The following is a 7,358-nucleotide window of genomic DNA, read 5'->3' on the forward strand; positions in this document are numbered from 1 at the left end:
ATAAACAAAACAAGCCCTAGCTTTATACTTTTTTATGATTTTCTAGAATTACAGATCTAAAAGAAATCGGAATACTTTTTAACGCAAATAAATAATGTCCCATTTTGAAATCCTGGCCCCCTGACCCCCTGACCCCCCGGATTCCATCACATATTTCGCGAGTGTTTTTTTAAATTCTGTAATTCATATTACAGGGTGTTTTTTAATTCTGTAATTCATATTACAGGGTGTTTTTTTATTCTGTAATTCATATTACAGGGTGTTTTTTAATTCTGTAATTCATATTACAGGGTGTTTTTTTAATTCTGTAATTCATATACAGGGTGTTATTTAATACTGTAATTAATATTACAGGGTGTTTTTTAAGCCGTAATTTATGATTCTGGTACAGCACAGGTTAAATCATTTTGGATTACATTTATTAATGAGAGTGTTCGTGACAAATGAAACGGGGTATAGGCTTACAGAGAAAAATTATCGATGGTGATCGGTGATCGCTATTAATCTTACTTCTATTTGCTGCGTCTATAATGAGAACATTGTTAAAAACGACTTATACCGAAGAACGTAGCGTCCATACAAGTTTTGAAAGTTGCATCATTCGACTGGGATCGTTAAAAAATCCACACAATTCTAAACAAATCATTCAGATATTACGACCTATAATCAGCGATAATTTTTCGATGCATATTCGTATAAGTTAATATTGTATAATATTTTTTATTTGTTTTATATACAATGCACTCAAAACGCCGATTAGTTGGCCGCCAGGTACCTCTTCTCTCGATGCCCTGAATGATTCCACGTGGCAGAGACACCTAGCGGAAAAAATCGTCGTTTTAAGTGCAAAATCAAAATTATTGTGAAATATCAACTATGAATGCATCAAAAAGTTTTCGATGATTATACAGTGAATCCAAGATATATGAATACATAGCAAGAGTTTTTTATAATGTCACAATACATATTTAAGATTAAATGCCGCGGAAAAATGAGTTTAATATTAATATATCAATAGAATTCATATTTCAGGGCTATATAAAACTTATTTTTCCGTGGCATTTGATAGCTTAAATAAGTAATACGACATTATAAAAACTCTTGCTTTGTATTCATATATCTGGGAGTGTGATTTACTGTAGGTTGTAATATCTGAATGATTTGCTTGTTGTAATATCACAACAACTCAACAAATCCTATAAAAAAAGATAAAAAAGCAATTTTTTGGTATTTTTTCACCTTAACTTACCCAATGGCCAATGTTTAATAGTATAAAAATGATTTTGAAATTTGAAATTTGTGTCAAGTTTGTTTTTTAATTAGCAGTTTCCTTCAAATATTGAATCGTCTAATCCGAAATGTTTGGACGAATTTAAACTTTGAAATTGCAGTAATTTTTCGGTGTCAAGTCTCAATTCTATAAAATCAGAACTGACAAAACTTTGTATCATTATCAATAATATGAAGTGTATACTGTAAAATGTATGTTATAGCTTGAGAACCCAGCTTTGCCTTGAAACCAAGTTTTCTTTATAAAAATCAACCTATTCAACTAAGAACTTAAAACCCTAGCTAAGAACAGTCCCGGTGTTCTACAGAGTTACCCAATCAAAATTTGAGGCAAATCGGTTAAAGGGTTTCTGAATTATGATCGGACATACAAACAAACAAACAGATAATTACTACTTTTTAGATATGGATAAACTAGTATCACCATTTTTTGTTATTATCATCATTATAATATTTCTATGAATATAATGAAATGTAACATCTAGATTTTATAAAATATATTTAGATTTCTATTAAACAAAATCCAGAGCTTTGAAAATATGTTGAATATTTAAAATTTTGAAACATTAGAATTAAAAATTGTCTCTTTGAACTTCTGATAAGTTATATTTCAAGAAATTCATCAATAAAATATATTTATTAAAAATTTCTTTTTTTCAATTTATTTTCTTGTCAAATTGTTCCAGAGTTGTGAAACACCAATAGAGAGGTGGTTCATCTTAGCAGATCTAGTTCAACTAATTCTCTCTACTTCATTAATTCCTGCCTTCTTCAAGTCTTCAAATTTAAATATTTACAAAATCAAACTCTTAAAAATTTAAAAGTTTTAGTTCAGCTTATGGGGTCCGTTCTAATATACGATTTTTGATAAGAGAGTACAGAGATCTATTAAAGGCTAGAATATGCGATATTTTCCACAACGCGTTCCATTGTGTACAGCTGGAGTACACGACCAATGAGCAGACATCTAAGTTCAGGGATATTTAAGGATCCTTTGCATTCAAAAGACAAAACCTTCAAAACTATGTTTTTAAAAATTGTAAAACTTAACCCCCGCATAGGTATTATTTGCAACAAGCGGTGGTTAGATGGCAGTCAAAAACCTTTTTGATAGCCCAACATAGCTCATCTGATTAGCAGTCTATAAATGTTTAGTTTGTGATTTGTTACAATAAAAGAAAAGACTGTACAACAACCTAACACCTGCTTATTTACAAAAGACGCAACTGCGTATTTTGTAGTGGACACTTTTAAATTTAAATTTTCTATTTGAAAACACGCGTAACAAGAAATCTTGATTTTTCCTTCTTTCATTTTCCCAGATTGTGGTTTGTTTATATAATACCTGTTTGTGCACAGTTTCTTGATGTTACTTTGGTATTGTGATTAAAATACTTCTTACACAGATACTGATACTCGGGACATTCTAGTTGTAATCCAACATCAAACTCGTCTAAATCATGGAGTATATTATACTATGGAGTAGGATTATATGTCAAGGAGTATATAATACTATTTGTAGGATTATATGTCAAGGAGTATATAATACTATGGAGTAGGAATATAATACTATGGAGTAGGAATATATGTCAAGGAGTATATAATACTATGGAGTAGGAGTATATGTCAAGGAGTATATAATACTATGGAGTAGGAATATATGTCAAGGAGTATATAATACTATGGAGTAGGAATATATGTTAAGGAGTATATAATACTATGGAGTAGGAGTATATGTCAAGAAGTATATAATGCTATGGAGTAGGAGTATATGTCAAGGAGTATGCAATACTATGGAGTAGGAGTATATGTCAAGGAGTATACAATTCTATGGAGTAAGAGTATATGTATATAATACTATGGAGTAGGAGTATATGTCAAGGAGTATATAATACTATAGAGTAGGAGCATATGTCAAGGAGTTTATAATACTATGGAGTAGGAGTATATGTCAAGGAGTATATAATACTATGGAGTAGGAGAAAAATGCTCGATCGTACACCCCTGCATGTAACCATATATATACAACACATGACTTGGAAGGATGTTGTTTATGTTTGCATAATAACATCATTAGAAAAATATCTGAAAGCCTTCTTATACTTTTTTTCTCTTGAATTTATGAAAATATGTTAAATCTCGTATTATTGCATTCATAGTTTTATATTTTGACTTTTGATTTTATTTTTGAAATATTCTGAACACTACAATTCCTTCAATGACGTGGCTTTTTTGAATTAATGCAATGAAGTTTCTTCTGAAAGAAATTTTAGGAGCGAGGAACTTATGTGGAAAGAAATATTTCGCAGTTAGCAAGATTTTTTTTTGTCCCCAGTACATAATCGGGTTGTTACGATCAAATCTCGGAATTTTTCAATTGTGAAAGTTTGTTGTTGTCTGGGTTTATATTGATCTACTAGGGGTTGTAATCTGGCAGCACATTCATCCATCCATGCTTCATTTATTCTGAGAAGAGGGTTGACAAGAATCCAGCTGCCTAAGGGCTTCCAAGGCCTGAGAATAGTAGAGTGCAGACATTCTTCTGATATACTAGAAGGTAGGAAACATCACACACTGCTCCCTAACATCTGTAAGCCCGGATTGGATACCCCAACGTACCTGGCAACAATAGACTCTCATTGCTTGTCCACCATTCCTCTCTTCATCATCATTCACTTGGAGAAATCAACTTAAAGCTTCTTTCTTGTTGAGTTGCAATTACGCACTCTTTCGCTGCGAGAGTTTTTGACAGCCACCCCTCTGTCCTCCTACAGTCCCTACAGGTGGTCATAACTGCTTATTATCCAGATGCCGCCTTCAGATTTCTTTGAAATCACAGGTTTGTGTGGAGTACGGGAATCGAACTAGTGGGCCGTGAACATCAGTCTGCATGGACACCAATCCAGTTACTGGCTGTGGACAAGTGTGCTTAACTTCAGTGAGCTAACGAGAACTGCTGTCACACACCCCAAGATTATTATATATGCGGGATTAGCTTAAATTACTCCATATAATTATTCACATTAAAATTATTCCATTATCAATAGTTTAAAAAAATAAAGTGCTACTATACAACCGTACAGTTGAAACAAGAAAATTAAGCATTATTTTGTGTTTTCGATTTTGTTTAAACAAATAGTTTTACCAATAGCTTGAACAACTTATTCAAAATAATAAAGTAAGTAAATTGAGTCCAACAGGCAACAGCCATCTTTCTATTTACAGTTGTATGGGTTTCCCTTGCTCCCTTGCCTTGTATGCTCAAATGGTTAAGATTTATTCATCTGAATATTCTTTAACATTTTTACGATTTGAATAGTTTTAAGATTAAAGATTTGATTTGTTTGAAAAAAGAAAATGTCTGATATTCCAATACATGCTTTTTCAGATTGCTTTTATTTATGGAAAAGAAAGATTTGTTTGTTTTGACATAAATATTCTATTTGGATAAAGGTAAATCCCTTTTTTATGTTGGATATTATATTCATGAAAATGATAAATTGCAGCAATGTTTCTTAATAGATATTTTTATTTTCTTGGGGACAATGGCACTCTGGTCATTTTTGAATGAACAGTATTTTGCACAGAATTAATACCATTCTATGACTTTTGAGGGTTTCACTCAAACATTTGACAACGTTCGGATATTCGAAGCTGTTTGGCAGGGTTCGTTGAACTTGCAATTTGAGTTTAGCTGAGTTAGCTTAACTTCAAGTGTTTCAAAAGTTCCAAGCTGAGAATAGATTTTATCTATTCTGTAAGAATATGTTTCTTTCTTTGTCAAAAACTTCCAAAATCCACATTAAATGAAACCATGAAGCTGCCGCCAGTTTATATTTATCTAGCCCGAGTACTGTTATATGAGCTAATAGTAAAATAGAATAAAGTATTTTTAGCATAATTCTCATAATTCTCAAATGGAGCAAAAATAAACAGTTACCTGCACAGAGGCCTGTACAGCTGATACTTGTCTGAAGTTCTCTGCTCATAGTCTAGATACAGTACAGTACAGTACAGTACAGTACAGTACAGTACAGTACAGTACAGTACAGTACAGTACAGTACAGTACAGTACAGTACAGTGCAGTGAAATGCTGAACATTACAGTACAGAACATTACATTACAGTACACTGTACAACAAAATTTTATTCATATTCTAGATTTACAGAAGTAATGTAGATAGAAAGTACAGTACATTAGAGAACATTATTCTTTTGTTTTTAGTGGTTTTGCAGTACAATACAAACTTATACTAAAATATGAATGTTTTTAAAGTACAATAAAGTTCAATAGACATTACAGTTCAGTTCAGTACAGTTTAATACAGCCACAGAAAAGTTTGTTGTAACGCATTATAGGAAATTACAGTAATAAAACGCGTTTACAGTAAAAAAGAAGACAATTTAAATTTAAATTCTGAGAGAGAGAAGAAACAGATCTTTATAATCTTCACAATCTTCAGGCACATTTTCTCGTTTTTATTATTTGCTGCCTGCTGGGAATAAAGTATGAAAACCTTGAAGATTTACAGGGACTGTAAGCGTAATTTCAAGTGACCTTCAATTTAAAGGAGCATTACTGATTCACAACGGTATGCTTTAAACCTTTGACTGATCAAGGATGTCGGACATATCGCTGTTTGAGTTTAGACTGTGCAAATCATACATCCTTGTTTTAGAGGAATTCAAGCGGGTTTCGATATGAATTAACAGAAAATTCTCTCTACTCAATGAACAGTCAATTTTTTTTAAGGGTACCGTTGTGTATCGGGCATTGTCTTCTTTGCATGGAGGGTCACTTGAAATTTCGCTTACAGTCCCTTTAATATTTTCTTATTTTTACCTCGAGATGTAATAATTCCGTCTCGTTTTGGCATCCACACCTAGAAAATAATATTTATAAGGTTTATATCAAATCAGATAATTTTCAGATAAAAATATAAATTTGTTTTTATGTCAGAACATCTATAATTCATGAAACAGCCTAGAAAGTAAAAATGCAGAGTTAAAAATGGTTTCAAAACCGGAACCTTAGATACAGGAGCCGGTACAGGAGGGAGTGAAAATATGTATTTCCCCATTAGAGTTCATTCCCCCCTCCTCCTTTTTTGATCAATTTCTAATTTGTCAAAATTTATACTAAACCAAGCTACTGAAATAGGTAAAATGGCCAGGTACTTAGGAAGGGGCTGGGCGGTACTTTCTGTACATAACTAAGGCGAATTATATACAAAGCTACGGAGTTTAAGTTATTTGTCTGTAGCTATAGCTTAACCAAATCTCTTTCAAAAGTTCCCAGCTCTGGTTAAGTTAGGATAATACTTAATTTAAATGATGATTTGTAAAATACATTATAAAGATTACTACATAATCTTAGGGTTCAATGTATGAATTTTATCGGTCTATCTAATGCTTTACAGTAATCCTATTGTGACATTGACAATTTGAACATTCTCTCTGAACCGTTTTTTAACATTCAAGGATTTTAGCATTTAACCAAGTATAATGTAAACACATTTGAACATCATATTCGTTAAATTTGGCTCACAGTGATCCAAAATGTGCACACTCTCATTCCAAAATCGATCAACATTTTTGTCAATTATGCCTTTTAAACTAATGGTTCTAAAATGTACGTGTTTAGAGCTACAAAAAAGTAGAGTAAGTTGATATGGTAAACACCATGGCCAAGGTTTGGCGAAAATTCAAAGCCGACCGGTGGCCAAATTTAAAGAATTTGAGCGGCGGTTTAAATGTAAGCAGCGGCTTAAATATGCTTGGTTCCACTTAAATTTGTATCTAATGTTTCAAGATTTAAACGGGCGTTTAATTTAAACCGGGTTTTGGCAGATTTAAACCGCGGCTCAAATTCTTTAAATTCCATCTCGGGACTAGAAAATTGGTATAAATTGTTAACAGTAGTAGCGCATAGATCTTTGTGAACTTTTGTTAAATTATGCAACATGTTGACTCCAAGTCTGACTGAAAATAAAAGTCTAAACTAAACATAGCAAAACAACTATTTTATAATCTATTGAAATTCTACGAGAACTTAATACTGGAAAATA

At 32.2% G+C, this 7,358-nt stretch overlaps 1 long non-coding RNA gene across 1 annotated transcript; it reads right to left on the reverse strand.

The window, feature by feature from the left end:
• Positions 1–265: 265 nt before the first annotated feature.
• LOC111702843 (uncharacterized) lies at positions 266–7,021 on the reverse strand. Its single transcript, XR_002765504.1, has 4 exons — positions 6,134–7,021; positions 5,231–5,282; positions 2,636–2,743; positions 266–818 (listed from the first exon to the last, which is right to left on the reverse strand). It is a non-coding gene; the product is annotated as an uncharacterized LOC111702843 (long non-coding RNA).
• Between the last annotated feature and the right edge of the window lie 337 nt (positions 7,022–7,358).

The sequence above is a fragment of the Eurytemora carolleeae genome, unplaced genomic scaffold (assembly GCF_000591075.1).
Source record: "Eurytemora carolleeae unplaced genomic scaffold, Eaff_2.0 scaffold107, whole genome shotgun sequence".
Classification (NCBI taxonomy): domain Eukaryota; kingdom Metazoa; phylum Arthropoda; class Copepoda; order Calanoida; family Temoridae; genus Eurytemora; species Eurytemora carolleeae.